A 16,119-nucleotide genomic window follows, 5' to 3' on the forward strand; every position below is an offset into this window, starting at 1 on the left:
GGCCTGTGGCCTCTGAATGAGCTGGCCCCTGTCTAACTTTCCAGCTTTATCTTACTCCATTTTCCCTCTTATTCTCTTCATCCCTGCAATGCCAGGCACCTAAATATAATCACCTTTGCAAATGCTGTTTCCAGTGCCTGGAACAGATTTCCTCTGATCCCCCCTTAACTAATTACAATTTAAATGTCATTCCTCAGAAAAAAGGGTTCCCTAATATACTAAGTCAGGCCCCTTTCTTCCCTGAGCCATCTCTCAGGTCCTGAAACCTTGAATTTTATATTTTGCCTTCTCGGCATTTGTATTTGTCATCATTCAAGTAAGCATTTAATGTTAATAATTAAATTAAGATCTAGCTCCCCCACTAGACTCTTAGCTCCGTGAGAATAGGAACTGTGCCACTATAGCTTATCACAGGGCTTGGCATCATTTTGGCTGTTTATTGTTTGTTCTGGGGGCTGTAGGGGCATGTGAGGGAGAAATTAAAGAAAAATAGAGATGTTTAATCAGGTTTACAAATTCCATTTTAGACTAAAAACTTTACATTTAAGCAGCTGAGCATCTGTTCTGCCATTAAGGCAGTACTTCTTGCAGGTGAAGATAAAGCAGAAATTTGGGAAATTTCCTAAAAATCTGGTTTATGAAAAAAATAAAATCTTTTTTAAAAAAGACACACACACACACACACACAACCTCAACCTGCCCTGTTCTCTTCAACAAGTTTCATGAAAAGGAGAGAGAGAGATTGAGAGAGAGAGGAAAAAAATGATGCTGGAGTAAAGACTTTCAAGGGACATAATAACTATATGCCATGCAGGGTCCTAGGTTTGAGTTTGGTTTGGATAAACCAACTGTAAAGGACATTTTGGGGACAAGCAGGGGACATTTTCATACAGACTGGATTTTAGATAGGATGAAAATTTATTGGCAAGAAAAGATAGAGACCATTACCTAACGAACGCAAGTTAAAAGCAGTATGTAATCTCATTTTGGTAAAAATATGTATATGTATATTTATATATGCATTGAAAAAAGTTTCAGGATATATGCACAGATGTGTTAATAGTGGTCATCTATGGGTGGTAGGAATATGGCACTATCATTTCCTTATTTTTCTTTATCTAAATTTATAACTTCTATAAGGCACAAATATAGAATACTAAAAATTAAAACATAAATTAATTTTAAAAATTAATACTAACAATGAAAACAAATTAATTTTAAAAATTAAAGTAGACTTAAACAAACTCAGATTTTACCAAAAGCCATCCAGAACATTTTTCTGTATCTTTCACCTTAGAAATGAATAGTGTCCCAACTTCTGAGGAGGTCTCAGCATGAAGGATTAAAATTTTTTTAGCAGTCCTTGAAGTGAAAATGAATCAATCAGATATTGAGCATGCATACATTACCTGCTGGCAATGTCAGAGAACGACCTCCCCATCAGTAGCAGGAGAGGTTGCAAAAAAGCAACCTTACATCAAGGTGCTCACATAATTACCAGGCAACGTTGAAGCAGGCATTTCCTGCTCTGATGGAAAAATCCACAGTTCATCACCTCTTCAGGTTAGAAAGGACATAGAAAACTGAGAAAGTGCTGAGTTCCAATGCTGCCTGACCAGGGGAGGGAAGGGTATTTGAAGACAACTGCAGGAGACTGGGAAGGTCATTATCGGACACTGTTGAACTCAATGTCAGAGACTTGTATTCAAAGCCTTACTTCAAGGGAACTGGAAGGTCCGCAGCCATGGTAGGCCTCCTATTCCTTACCTGTAAGATGAAGTCTAGACAAAAACTAAAAATGTAATTGCTCCACAACCATGGCTTGTTGAATATCAAAATATTATGCCGGACATGAAGTCAAAACATTAAAATATACGAAGAGAATTTTGCTCACATCCCCTTTACAAATTCTCACACTGCGGAGAAAGTTGCCTGTAGAGGGCACTAGTCAGTTAATAACATCTTTTTGAATCAATTTGACTCAAGAGCAGGAAGGGACCTTATGGAGCACATACTCAATCCCTCTTTCTGTGTAGAGGAGAAAATTTGAGGCCTGGAGAAATTGGGTGACTTGCTCAGAATCACAGGTCTAGCATTGGGCAGAGCTTAGGTAGAATAAAGAATTATGATTCGTTTAAACACAAAACTTAGAGACCTAAAAATCAAATTGTATTTAGTTTCCATTTACTGAATCATCTTCCCTGAGAACAATAACGTCATCATCACCATGGAGAGAAATAGCACTGACCCAGAAAACTTACTCTTTAAGACACTTTTCTTGAAGGTATTTAATTCCAATGTCACCCACCATTCAAATGTTATCCAGTAAAATTCTCTTAGCCCATTCATTACATTTGTTGGTAAAATTTGCAGTCTAAATACTCCTTTGTCAAGTGTATAGAGCCCTCAAAATGATTAGGGGCCAGGAAGTTGTGTAAGATTTTTCCTCCCTCCCAATCCCATTAGTAGCAATTGAGAATCAATCAATGGATTGGTTCATTTATTTGTTAAAATGCGGCAAATCTCTGGGCTGGGTACTGTGGTTCCCTGAGGTTGATGTTCAGTGATTTCAGTCATCCTATGATCAGATTAGATATATCACTTTTCAAGATTGTCTATTCTTGCCAATATTCCAGAAAAAATAGTTCATGTGGTCAAATACTATATGTAGACCCAAGCTCTGTAAAACCATGATGAGGATATGTTTGATGTGTTCTCTTTGGGTTTTTCTGTTTGTTGTTTGGGAAATATTTAGTGGTATTATGCTGTAGTAGAAAAATCATCAACTTTGGAGCCTAACAGACATAGGAGTAAATCCTGCCTCTATTCATGTATCAGCCACAGCTCCTCAGCAAGTTAATTCAATTCTGTCAATATCAGGTTTTTCATAACAGTGCTTACCTTATAGAGTGAAGATTAAATGAGAAGTGTATATAAAGTGCCTAGATCAGCACTTGGCACAATGCAAGTGGGTCTCCCACTTGTAAATATGACCTGTTTTCAGAATTAGGAGAAAGTAAAGAGTAGAATTCCACAGTGTAATGGATTCAAGGGCATGACTATCAAAGCAATGTATTGTCTTTAAAATGTCCCATGGAAAATAAATTAGATGAACATTCCAGTGGATGAGCTACAGAAACGTAACTTTTAATCTACCCCAAGCTAGTGCCATGGTTGTCTTATTGTTCACCAACTTTCACAGACGTAACATTACTAAGCTATCACCTAAGTCGCCCCACACATTTTAGTGGCAATCAAAAACCATGCTCAGTGGAGTATGGGTACAGGAACTTAGGACAGTTAGATACTCTCACCCCATGATATTTATGAGAAAGAGAATGAGGGAGGCCTCCAAAGCATGTCAGCCCAAGCATAGGTGCACTGTGGCTACGGCATTTTCCCTATAGTTCTGCATAGTTGGTTCACACCCACTGAGTGCTTATTATGTTCAGAGCATTAGACAAGTATTATTTTATTCAAATTCTACCACAACCTGATGGGTAAATATTATTATTAACTCCAATATATTGATGGAGATGAGGTTTGGTGAGTGTGTGTTGCTTGCCCAGGTCACACAGCCAGTAGTGTGGTTAAACAAGGACAAATTCCTGATGGTGATTCCAGAGTCCATGCTTGTCAGTCACCTCTGCCTCTTTGTCTCGTATGTATTAGCTTTTCTGAATGTGGTAATAGTGGGCAAAAGGCAGGTAGCAATCTGAGGGGGGGAAACACTTACAACCAAAATCATGCATATCCACACAGCCTATACTAACATGACTTTACTATTCCAAGCTAGTGCCATCAGTGTAACTTGACTGTTCCAGAAAGCTATTGCCCAGGAAGATAACAGTTACAAATTACATTATTGTATTCCAAGAACTTCCCCAAACTCATCTATAGAAAGCATCAAAGGACAATTTTACATCAATATGAGTGTTTTCAAACCCCTTTTCTCAAACTCTTCACCTTGCTGTGTTCATTAATCCTAGATTATAGTATGATCCTCACTCAACCCTAACCAGAACTCCCCTGCCCCGCCACTGAAAGACACGCATATAAAAAACTGCACAGACTTCAAAATCTCAAAAATATTCTCAACCTTGCCCTCCCTACTCTGAGCTTCTCCTAAGACTGCTGAGAAAGATTTCTGTCACCTGTAAAGCATTGGTTCTCATCCGGGGCCAGTTTTGCCTCACAGGGGACATTGGACAATATCTTGAGACATTTCTGCTTGTCATGACTGGGGGTGCTACTGGCATCTAGAGGGTCAAGGTCAAGATTGCTGATAAACATCCTGCAATGTATAGGACAACCTCCCTCCCCCAATAGAGCATTATTCAGTACCAATAGGTTATTTTGATAATACTTTGGGAAGCCAGCTTTTGAATCACTAATTAGCATTATCTAAATTAGTTCTATAAACAAGTTTTCCAAATTCGGAATCATTCCAACTACTTTCTCCATTGCCATTGATTTCCAGTGTCCCTGCAGGTTAGTGAGCCCCAAACCCAGGATGCCCCTTAATGCTTAAGAAATTTCATCCTGAAAGTCTATACTGCAGACATATACCTGCCTTTCTTTTGGGGGTTTTTCCATCTTCTAAGAAAATATCACCTGGTGCTTTATTTTCGTTTTGACACTTTGTATTCTGCATGAACAGTTTGAATTGATGAATTTAAGACCACATTTTTTAGGAGGAGTCTTTAATTATCTTAATGACATCAAAGTTCCTGAGGTTGAGAAGATGGCTTTAATGAACAGGAAGCATGTTCTCCTTGCAGCCAAATAGCAGTAATCCACAGCATTAATCCAAAGTGATAGAGAATTTGGAATACTGCCTTTTGTAATTAGCATTTTGAATTGTACCTTTTCTTCTAGATATTTCTATGAATAACATTTCCTTGGAAATCAGTGTTTGGGGGTTATAAGATCAATTTGTGGCCAGAAAATATAAAGTCTACTTTCTTGCTTGTGGTGGGTAAAAGGCAAAAGTGCATACACACACACACACACACACACACACACTACGTAAGTCTTGAAATATTGTGCAATGATTTTCTGAAGGCGAGTAATGGGTTTTGAATCTGAGGACTTAATGAAGTTAAATACCAGCCTTCACTGTGGGCACAGAAGCCAGGGCTTGCATTGCTGGAAGGAGGCCCAGGGTGATCTCAGCCTGTGCAGAGACTACATCGATAACCCACAGTGCCTTCCTATGAGGCAGCTAAGTCTGTCACCAGGAGCTTCATTGAACTTTCCCACAGCTCTCAAGCCTATCACAGAAATATTGACTCAAAACTTGACTCAGGGCCTGGCCAGATGGCTCGGCTGGATGAGCGCCGTGCTGCACACCAAAAGGCTGCAGTTCCATTCCCGGTCAGGGCACATACCTGGGTTGCTGGTTAGATCCCTGGTTAGGATGTGTATGGGAGGCAACCAATGGATGTTTCTCTCTCACATTGAAGGTTCTCTCTCTCTCTCTCTCTCTCTCTCTCTCTCTCTCTCTCTCTCAAAACAAAACAAAACAAAACAAAAAAGTTGTTTTTTTAAAAAAATATCCTTGGGTGAGGATTTAAAAAAATAAAGACTAAAAATAAAAAGCTTGCCTCAGGAAGGACCCAGGAGGTTTCCTTCTTTAAAGTTCTTGTGATCATAGGTGTCTTGAGTCTTGTGGGGACCCACTCAGATCCCAGATTGGTATAAAGATAATTTCAAAGACAAAACATGTTAGCTAAAGCAGACAAAGAAATAAACCTTATCAAAATTGCCCTTATCTGACTACAGCAGCGCCTTCAGAAAATACAGCTGCCTTCAGTCCCTCTCCCGGGGAGTTTCCTGCAAATTCAGCTGCCAGGGAGACAGATTGCCCGTTTCTATTAGCATCAAAAAGCCCAGCAGAAGCTTCCAGACCTTCCCATTGAAGCCCTGACCACCACCATCACCACCACCACCTTCTCACCTCTTAGATCTGATACTTGAACCTATTTTTAAATCTCTGTCTATGGAATGACTTCCCCATCACTGAGTACTTTCACCTGCACCCATAAATAATCCTTGTCTTTTCTCCTGTTAATCTGCCTATTGTCAGTTAATCTGCAAGTCCCTTACCACCAGACACCAGTTGGAATTCAGAAACTCTTACTCAGGATTCTTATTTTCATTGCACTGTAATTGTTTGCACAAGTTCAGTAGGAATCTGTTTTGTTTATAAGAGGATATAATTGAGAAACTCGATTATATCACGAGGGCTTTATTTGGAATGTCATATTTGAGAATGGTATGCATAGAATCAGATATGACCAGACAGTTTTAAGGAATTAAGACTGACCTTATGGAACCAATGTTTACAAATCCCTCTTGGGAAACAAAAAAAGGAATTGATACCAAGTTTATAGGTTTCCCAGCCATATAGGTGGCAAGGAAGGCCATATCTGGCAGGCCCAGGAGCTTTAGAATATTTTGGGGACCTCAAGAAAAGAGCAAATCACCCAAATCCTACTGGCAGATGAAGTCCAGAAAGTTCTTGACTTGGCTTACAAGCATGGAGAGGCATTTAGAAGCCCAATCTGAGTTCCTTATAAAAGTTCCAGCAAAGCAAACTTGAGAAGGCCTATGTCATTAGTTACCATTCTTCCTGCACTGATATATATATGATCAGGTCAAACTTAATGACACTAGTTTTATTTTGTGAATAAGAATAATCTTACTTTGATTGTCTTTGATCAAAATGGGGGTGAGTGTAGAGAGAAATATTGTTTTGATGGAAAATAATAACCCACCCAGGTGTGCTATCAGATGTGAGTCTTGTTTATTGTCTTTGAGCTATTTTTCACCTCTTTGTAGACTGTACCCTGCTTTCTTACACATTTTGTTGATAATTAACGTTTCCAATTTTTCTCCCACTTTCCTGACTTGGCATCACTGAAAAGTACAACTGCTTTTTTCCTGAAGTGCGGTAAATGGGAGCTGAACTGCTTGATGTAACTTCAAAGGATTTGTGACCAAAACAGTGTGGTCAGGCACTCAGAATGTTCACCAGACCACCTGTGTCTCCCAGGCTCTGCCCCAGGAAATAACCGTGGCTGTGAGATTACCACTGCCAACCTCACTGAAGATGCTTCAAATGTATAGAAGTCTGCTTGACTGGCTGCTTTCTGGATACAGAAACAGGGCTTATAATCTGTTCCAATCTTTCGTTTTTCTCTTCCTTTGCAAATCTCTTTCCTTAAAATGTCCAACCTGAATGTCTCTGCACAGCAACCAATCTGGCTGCTTCTCCTCCTCCTCCTCCTCTTTAAAAAATATGTTTTTATTGATTTTTTGGAGAGAGAGGAGGGGAGGGGGTTGGAGAAATAGGAGCATCGATGAGAGAGAGACATCATCGATTGTCTGCCTCCTGCACGCCCCCCACAGGGGATCGAGCCCACAGCCTGGGGTATGTGCCCTAATTGGGAACCGAAGGGGTGGCCTCTTGGTTCCTGTCTTGATGCTCAGCTCAATGCTAAGCTACACCTGCTCAACCACTGTGCTATACCATCATGCTTTCCTCCTCCTCCTCTTCCTTTCCCTCCTTCTTTTTGGTAAAACTTCTAGGGAAGTTTCAGATGGGGGAATGTGGGAAGGGAGCCACTCAGACTCTCAGAGTTAATTTTAAAGTGAAAACATTTGAGCTAAGGAAGGTACAGGAGGAAAACTTATCTCAACTCCCCTCATCTGACTCAAGAAGAGCCCCCAGCTTCCATGAACCCCACCTGCAATAGGAGTTTTCCGCTGCCTTAGTTTTCAGCTGCCACAGAGACTGACTTCCCATTATCATCTAAAAGCCCCACAGAGCCTTCCATACCTTCCCATTGAAGTCCTAACTCCTTCCCCCTTTCACCAAGGATGGCATACCAACCTTTTTATTCCTGGAAATTGAGTGAGTTACCCATCTCTGTAGGTATAAATAAACCTTGTCTTTTCTCCCATTAGCTTATCTATTGTCCATTCATTTGCAGGCCCCCAACCACTAGACCTAAATTGAAAACAGAAGAGTTCCCTCACCTACAGCCTCCTTCCTGCTGGCTGTAACGGTCCGCTCCCTGGTGAAAGCAGCACTCACTGCCATAACAACAGTTCCATTTCTGGACGTATGCGTGCATATGGGCATGTGTGTATTTACAGAGCTGGCAGCTCCGCAGGTCGTGACTGAACGTCCTTAGGAATTTCCTTGGACAGTCCAAGCTTAGTAAAGTAGAAAGCACTCTTCCCCGAAGATTAGAAATCTATCTTCAAACACAGGCCATTGCCCTGCTTGTTGCATCGTCAGGCCAGCCAGCCCAAAATAAATCATGTATTAAAAGTGAACCAATTACCAGACTCACCTCCCAGCGCTAGTTTTGGGAAATAGACTGGAAGGCCTCCTTCCATGGTAGCCTGACCATGCTTTCTCTGATGACATTGTCTTGGAATGTTGATAACCTTCTTTTGGCATATGCTTTAGGCAGAAGACAGTTGTCTAAATTAACGACAATTTTTTTTTATTTTTTTTATTGCTTAAAGTATTACAAAGGGTATTACATATGTATCCATTTTATCCCCCCGCCCTAGACAGTCCCCTAGCCTCCCCTATCACCCAGTGTCTTATGTCCATTGGTTATGCTTATATGCATGCATACAAGTTCTTTAGTTGATCTCTTACCCCCCTACCTCCTGCCCCCCAACCCTCCCTGGCCTTCCCGCTGCAGTTTGACAATCTGTTTGAGGCAGCTCTGCCTCTGTATCTATTATTGTTCAAAAGTTTATAATGGTCTCTATTGTCCATGAATGAGTGAGATCATGTGGTATTTTTCCTTTATTGACTGGCTTATTTCACTTAGCATAATGCTCTCCAGTTCCATCCATGACGTTGCAAATGGTAAGAGTTCCTTCCTTTTTACAGCAGCATAGTATTCCATCGTGTAGATGTACCACAGTTTTCTAATCCATTCATCTACTGATGGGCACTTAGGCTGTTTCCAGATCTTAGCTATGGTGAATTGTGCTGCTATGAACATAGGGGTACATATATCCTTTCTGATTGGTGTTTCTGGTTTCTTGAGATATATTCCTAGAAGTGGGATCACAGGGTCAAATGGGAGTTCCATTTTCAGTTTTTTAAGGAAACTCCATACTGTCTTCCATAGTGGCTGCACCAGTCTGCATTCCCACCAGCAGTGCACAAGTGTTCCTTTTTCTCCACATCCTCTCCAGCACTTGTCGTTTGTTGATTTGTTGATGATAGCCAGTCTGACAGGTGTGAGATGGTACCTCATTGCTGTTTTGATTTGCATCTCTCGGATGATTAGTGACTTTGAGCATGTTTTCAATTAACGACAATTTTTAATGAGAGGCAGTTTTGAGCTTTGGTGACTGGTGGACTGGGTTCAGCTCCCGATTCAGCCACTTGTTAGTTTTGCAACCTTGGGCAATCTTTAGCTTCTTTGAGGTGGCCTCACATTCTTTGTTTGTAAAGTGGGGGAAACAACACTTAACCTGAAAGATTTGGGGAGAGGATAAATGATATTAAGTGTATATGCAAGTACTGAATTTTCTTCCTGGCTTCTTTATGCTGTTTTCAAAATCATATGGGACATAGGGTTAGTACTTTGTGGACAATACTGACATAGCTGTTCTCAACATTATAACATACTAGGGGCCCAGTGCACAAAATTCGTGCACTGGGTGTGTGTGTGTGGGGGGAGTGTCCCTCAGCCCAGCCTGCCCCCTCTCACATACTGGGAGCCCTCAGGCGTTGACCCCCATCACCCTCCAATCGCAGGATCGGCCCCTTGCCTGGGCAGGGGACCCTCATTTCCCCCCATCACTGGTTCTGCCCCCAGCCCAGGCCTGATGCCTCTGGCCCAGGCATCAGGCCTGGGCAGGGGACCCCAGACCCCTCCGATTGCTGGCTCTGCCCCTTGCCCAGGCCTGATGCCTCGGCCAGAGGCGTAGACCCCCATCACCCTCCAATCGCCTGATCGGCCCCTTGCCCAGGCCTGACACCTCCGCCAGAGGTGTCAGGCTTGGATAGGGGACCCCCATCTCCCCCCAATCACTGGCTCTGACCCCTGCCCAGGCCTGAGGCCTCTGGCCCAGGAATCATGCCTGGGCAGGGGACCCCCATCTCCCTCTGATCGCTTGCTCCACCCCCCGCCCAAGCCCGATGCCTCTGACCCAGGCTTCAGGCCTGGGCAAGGGGACCATCATATTCCCCCAATCCCCGGCTCCGCCCCCCACCCAGGCCTGATGCCTCGGCCAGAGGAGTTGACCCTCATCACCCTCCGATCACCAATCACCGGATCGGCCCCTTGACCAGGCCTGAGGCCTCCGGCAGAGGTGTCAGGCCTGGGCAGGGGACCCCCAGCTCCCCGCGGTTGTAGGCTCCACCCATGCCCAGGCCTAACGCCTCTGGCCTAGGCGTCCGGCCCGGGCAGCGGGGACCTGCAGTGGCAGCGGGGGGCACCGCGATCACGCGGGCTCTGCCCCTGCCCCTGCAGGATGCCTCTGGCTGAGGCGCCCGGCCCGGGCAGCGGGGACCCGCAGCTGCAGTGGCCCTGCGATCGTGGGCTTCGCTTTAGGCCCAGGCAAGGGACCCCTAGCTCCTGGGACTACCAGCTTCGACCATGCCCAGCTCCCATCGCTGGCTCCACCCCTACTTCCTGCTATCACTGGCCAGGGCAGCAAAGGCACCTGATTCTCTGATCATGGCTGGGGGGCAGGGAAAAGGCGGCCCCAGGGTTGCCTTTGCCCTGCCCCCCACTTCTTAGCTCCCCCCTGGGTTTCCGATCACTGTCAGTGGCAGGGGGCTTCTTCCTGCTTTCCCTTTCGCCTCCCTGCATTGTGCCTACATATGCAAATTAACCGCCATCTTGTTGGCAGTTAACTGCCAATCTTAGTTGGCAGTTAATTTGCATATAGCCCTGATTAGCCAATGAAAAGTGTAGCGTCGTACACCAATTACCATTTTTCTCTTTTATTAGTGTAGATACCCTGTTTCATTTACTTACTTTTCTTTACCTATTTTCCAGCTTCCCTTATTCCTGGAAAAAGATCACACATCCTTTATATGGACAGAAAAAACATTAAGTTTTTCTGAGAAAACCAAATCAAAATTTTTAAAAAAGGAGAATATGTTCTTTTTGTCATTTATAAATAATAATAATAATAATAACAACAACAAGTTTTCTGTTTAATTTCATGAGGGTTTTCTATATTTCCCTCTAGCTTGGGCATAAGCTGATATGGAGTCTGGATCCCCTTCTCTGTCCCTTTCGTGCATATGTAAATCTTATTATAGCTGGCTGTACCCACCACGACCTGAGTCACCCTGCGTCTGGACTGACTGCATTGGGCAATAAGCAGGCCAAGATCTTTCGGTCAGCGCTTGGCAGAATGAATGGAGGAAGATGCCAACATTGTTGCCAAATGGATGGCTCATATTTTCCATCTTTGTCTTTGTGGATGGCAGTCATGTGCTCCCTGTGGTGCCCAATTGTGCAACAGATGCCAGAGGCCCCGAGCCAGAGCAAGGGCCTAGGATGAGGTTAGGCCTTCCTGATGGGCACAGGCCTGGGTTAGGCTAACAGACATGTGTTTGGCCTGGATAACCAGCTATGGCCTAGATTAGACCAAGGCTTCGCTGGGTAGATAAAAATCAGAAAGAAGCCGAGAGTGGCCCTAGAAATGGCAACATGGCATGGGTGGAAGGGGAAACTTGGGCTGTTGCTGATTGTAGAGGTGGGGCATGGTCATCAGATCAGGCTCAGAATGAAGGAAGTTGAGGAGTCAGGTAAGGTTCTAGCTTGGACACAGCTGAAGTTAATAACCAAGATCATGCCAGATGCTTCCCAAGGGGCATGTGATACTGATAGAGGCTCCCACTTACCAAAGCATGGCTTAGAATTTCTCTTGGCAGCTCTACTCTGGGGCAATCTGACTCTTTCTCTGAGTCCCAGTTCCTGGTGGGCCAGGACAGTGAAAGGATCCTGCTGCCATTGAAGCAAAAGCTGAATATTCTTTGGACCAGGGCCACTGAATCTTTCTAGGTAACAGGACTGTCTCCTGGGCTGCAATCTGAAGCAAAAATGAGGATTTTCTCTATCCATTCACAACATGAAAAAGGGTTCAAGACATGGGGCATCTTACCAGTGTCTGGAGGTGAGAAAATTAGTATTTTAGGAAAAGTGTTTTTCAATTTACAACTGTATCCATTTGGAAGCCATACCTATTATGACTTTTAGGGAGTATATCACTGGGCGACATCTACTATCAAGGAAATATATCCACTGCACTGAATACATTTCTATCCACAATACCCCAAAAGGGATCGACATTTTGTTAACAATAAGTAGGTTGGCAACAATTGCAAAAACCCCTTGAGGTCCCTTAATTAACTTATGAGTCCCAGACCTGGGGTTTTTATTGGCCTGTGGTTAGTCCCTCAACCGGGTTCATAGCTTAGAAGGCCCCTAGGTATTGGCGTACAGTGAGGTTGGGGACGGAGAGGAGGTGACTGATGAGGAGCTACTTCCACTAGGTCTCCGGTCTTCTGTTAACGGGGCACGTGGCTCTCATGGCTTCCTACACCTTTCAGAACTCTCTCCAGAACTCCTTCAATTTCCTGAGTCCACTAAGCATCCCAGGGATGGGAAAGAGCCCTGGTTTAGGTAGCAGGTAAGCTCTTCCCTGCTGCTGAGATGCGGGGTCAGGAAGTTTCTATGACCTCGTTAGTGATGTCCACATACAGAGTAAAATGAGGATTGTGGGGTTAATGAGGATTGTGGGGTTAATGAGGATTGTGGGGTTGCAGAAACCAGGGCTCAGACGTCCTGGAAGAGTGCCATGTCCTTCCTGAGAGCCTCCTGTCCTGACTCTGAGGCAGCCATCCCTAACCGGGCACTATGTCCAGCCTCTTCCCAACCAGGTGTCCTTCCAGAGGCGGAGGCAACCTTCCCGAATGGCCACACCCCAGTTCCCGATCACCACACCCCACTCCCTAGGGCTGCCAGGCCAGCTGGTTTTTTTCCCTTGATTAACTTTCATGAGACTCTAGACACATTGCATACACTAAGTATGTAAATTGAAAGTCATCATGTGATAGTCTCTTTATTGGTCCTGGACACGGGGAAAAATGGCTTTGTAATATATTTGAAAACAAACAAAAAAACCTAAGATTAAAATAAGCAAACAAAAAATCTTGGCTTCCCAAGCTTCCTGTAGAAATAAGAGGCCTTTTAGTTTTCAGCAGAAAAGTCTTTGTGCATGCCAAAGCATGATACAGGTGCCTAAAGCTTATAATGGATACTGGACTATTTTCAGAATCCGGTAACATGCAATGTAGGGTGGAGAGAATTTACACCTAACTCTGGTCTGTGTGAAAATGATATCATCTATCTGGATCTTGTCCACCTACAAAGCACTTCTTAGATTCAATTACCCAGGTGATTGCTTTATCCTTCCAACGTACTTTCCATGTATAAAAATATCTTAACACTAAACCCACTATGCCATTTTTGAAAAAGTGAACTTGAGCTTTTATAGCATTTTCCAAATCTATAGTTTGACTTGTTTTTTCCTGGATTTTTTTTTTTTTAAAAAAAATTGTAACATTGTTTTTAAAGAAAATTCCCTCCGTGTTGATTTGTGTGGCTGAGCTCCCCCGAGAATAGGCTGACCTCCACGAAGTCCTCAGTCCCCACCAGTAGGAGCTTGAATAATGGCTGAGTGACAAAGTGTCTCATTCAGTTATTATTCAACTATATTAAATTGCTAAAGTTGGTAATTGGAGCATATCTTATTACAAAGGCAAAAGTTCAACATTTTTCCCCAGGCACAATAGGCTTGCACATTTAAAAACTTCTGGTTTGGGAAGGAATAAGATGTCAGGGCATGGAGCATGCAACAAATTAAACAGGGAAAGATATATTAACCAAACCTGGGCAAAATTACCAGGCATTACCTTACAGATATTTACCAATCTCAAGCCTTATTACTTTAAGGGGTGGAGAAAGAAGAAGAGAATCTTAAAAATACATCAATATTCCCTAGCTCTATTAGGCTTACACAATTAAAAAACTACCATTTAAAATATTATACTAGGGATTGATATTATATATATTATATATACTATGCCCACACAGTACTGATTATGTAAACATTTTAAGATCTCACCAGATTATATTAAAACTTACTTGGATCCATAGGTATAGGCTACTTACTGAAAGTATTATTTGGGGTTTGACTAAGGGGTCTGATTTTCTCTAAAATGGTACTCTAAAGAAGGAGCGGTTTTACAAAGACAATAGGAACTTTAGGTATTTGCTTGGATGTGGGTTCCACAAGTGTCTGCTTCAAACAATAAAAAATGAGCGTGGTGGGAATGAAAGTGACCACAGCCTGTGGTAGAATTCCCCAAAGTGTCTCCTCAGAAGAGGCATTTGGGGCACTTATTTCATAATCCAGATTTCCGGATGTCTTCCCTGGAGGTTATGATTCCCAGGTCTGGGGAAGGCCTAGGAATCAGTATTTTTAATGTGTGCCAGTGATTCTTATGGTAAGGCAAATGCTAGAAACACTATTCAATCATTACTCCTTCATGAGACTATCATTCATTCTTTTATTCAGTTATTTAGTACTCACTATGGTATTTCTTAAACTGGGATCCTGGATCTGCTACATCAAAATCATCTGGAGTGCTTGATTAAAATCCAGATCTGGGGCCCATCCCAAACTTACTGGGCAAAATAATTTTTTTTCCTGAGAGCCTCCTGTCCTGAATCTTCAGAGGTAGGACCTGCAAGTGTGTATTTTAAATGGGCCTTCCAAGTGATTCTTATGCAATAAAGTTTAAGAATACCTGCTGCATCTCAGGCATATAGGATGTCTCTTCCAGTTGTCCATTCCCAGTCAATAGGTAACAAACACTTAAAGACTGACTAAGCAGGGATCAGTAGGTGATGTATTTAGGAGTGAAGGGTAAGAAGAGAGAGGCATTTCTTCCTGCATTAAACTAGAAGTCCTCCAGGCTTGTAGGAGCAAGAAGGGAAGCTGCCCAGGCCCCTTCAACCTCTGGGGCCTATGACGGACCAACCACATGCCTGGTTGGAGAGGGCTCTGCAAAGGCTCCACCATCCAGGGTCAAGTGCAGCACCGGCAAGAACTCTCACTTGGAATTTCCTGCCAGAGCTCCAGCCCTGCAGGACATAAATATACTTTACTTTTCTCCTTTCTTCTCCCATTTCCTTAGTTTTGTTTGTGGAACAGTAATGGAACTTGCCCAGGCATTGTTTCATTTTGACACCATAACAAGGTCTGTTCTGAATTCACTTTCTCCATTAGAAGCCTATGGAGTATTCATTGTTCCTGTGGACTTTTACTGATGGACAATTGTGATTAAAATAACTTGTCCAAAGTATATCTGGAAAATAATAAGTAAACTTAGTTTGAGCAAATTTTAGCTGATTCCAATTCTGGTTTCTCTGATTGTTTATGTAGATGGAAGTTTAGGCAAATGCCCTTTTGGTTTTGAATGGTAAGAGAATAATAGCAAAAATAATAATGAAGTACTTAGGAATATTGTGGTATTGTAACTTGAACATAGAATTTTAAATGAAAATAATTGAATAAACGTCATTTCATCTATCAAGTGGGAATAATGAGACTTGCCCGAGCTACCTCACTGGGTTACTGAAAGTCATCAGACTTGCAGCATTGAAACTTGGTAAACAATAATGCTTTATACAAACATTGGTTATTGATTTTAATAATTTTTTTTCTTGACACCTTGTGACCCTCTTGCTTTAGGCATGATTGAAGCATTTTTAGGTGGTATGGGTCAACCTAAAATAAAGCGCTGAAAAAACATGGGAATTTGGGTAAAAGGTGCTTACCATTGCAATTATCTCCGTTACAGAGATAATTATTTGGGCCAAGACATGATATTTGCTAATGTCTGGGAAGGAGGAAGTATGACCCAAGTAGCAAAGGTCCCAGTGACAAATGAAAGGCACTTGGAAACTATGGTGCATTGTTCTGTTCTTCTGGAAGGCAAAACACTGCCAGGATGAAGACAGAGCCATTCCAAGTGAGTGATGAAATTTG

This window comes from Myotis daubentonii, chromosome 4 (assembly GCF_963259705.1).
Source record: "Myotis daubentonii chromosome 4, mMyoDau2.1, whole genome shotgun sequence".
Taxonomy (NCBI): domain Eukaryota; kingdom Metazoa; phylum Chordata; class Mammalia; order Chiroptera; family Vespertilionidae; genus Myotis; species Myotis daubentonii.